Raw genomic sequence first — 986 nt, 5'->3', positions numbered from 1 at the left:
TTTGTGTAAAAAAATAAGTAATAAAAGAAAACAAGAGACAAGAAAAAGTGTCATAGGATTGTCCTGCTACCATGTTACACATGATTTGATTTCTCAATTTCAGTGTAAAAATGTGCAATTGTATTTTTTTACATTCTATATGGATTTAAAGTTTAGAATATCCAAGGTTTTTGGAAAATACTTGTTCCAAGTTATGTCTAAGATGTTTGATATTCAGACAGAAAGTGAGGTTGAGCTCAACTGCCTCTGTTAGAGGGAAATGATATCATTAAGCTTCTCTTCTGGATGACTAATAATTAAAGTTTGCAGACCAAAAATTAGAAATAAAAAGGGCTATAAGGATAGCCAATACTTTGGCCTTAGTAGTTCAAGGTCAGTGAGGACTCAGGATAAAAAAACCTATTGTGTGACATCCTGTAACTCAGAGATATCCCAAATTTTCTGACCAATGACATTATGGGGCCACAGAGGAAACTGATCAATGATGTAGAATGCGCCTAAGGAGAGTCACCTAGAGAGAAAACATTCTCTCAGGCTTTCACAGAGAACAAATTGGCCAATCAATAGCCATGACTCATCCAGATGGCTGACACTGACAAAAGATCAACAATCTGCTGTACATGGTTTCAGGTTAAATCCTGAGAGAATTTGACTGACTTGTCAGATACAAATGTTACATTTTTGGTGACATAGGTCTTGCTTTATTGTGGTCATCAGGCAGAAGAGTAGAACCATGAAGTATACAATGTAATGCCATATTAATAAGCTGAGATGTAAAAGATTTTAAGGCAATGAATTTCCATCAGGCTCAAGTCAACAAGTTCTGAAAATTGCCAGTTCTGCTCATATCACACTACTATTATGGACTATTAGATTATATTGGCTTATTTTGCTAAATTCAAGTATTTACAATATTTGAACTGGCATCAAGTATGAAAAGGATTTTTAAAGACTTCTCTAAATACAGCTTCTCTAATAGAAATGGA

Source organism: Octodon degus, unplaced genomic scaffold, assembly GCF_000260255.1.
Source record: "Octodon degus isolate 3935 unplaced genomic scaffold, OctDeg1.0 scaffold00358, whole genome shotgun sequence".
NCBI lineage: Eukaryota > Metazoa > Chordata > Mammalia > Rodentia > Octodontidae > Octodon > Octodon degus.
The sequence above is the reverse complement of the archived record's forward strand: the minus strand, read 5'-3'. Positions refer to the sequence as shown.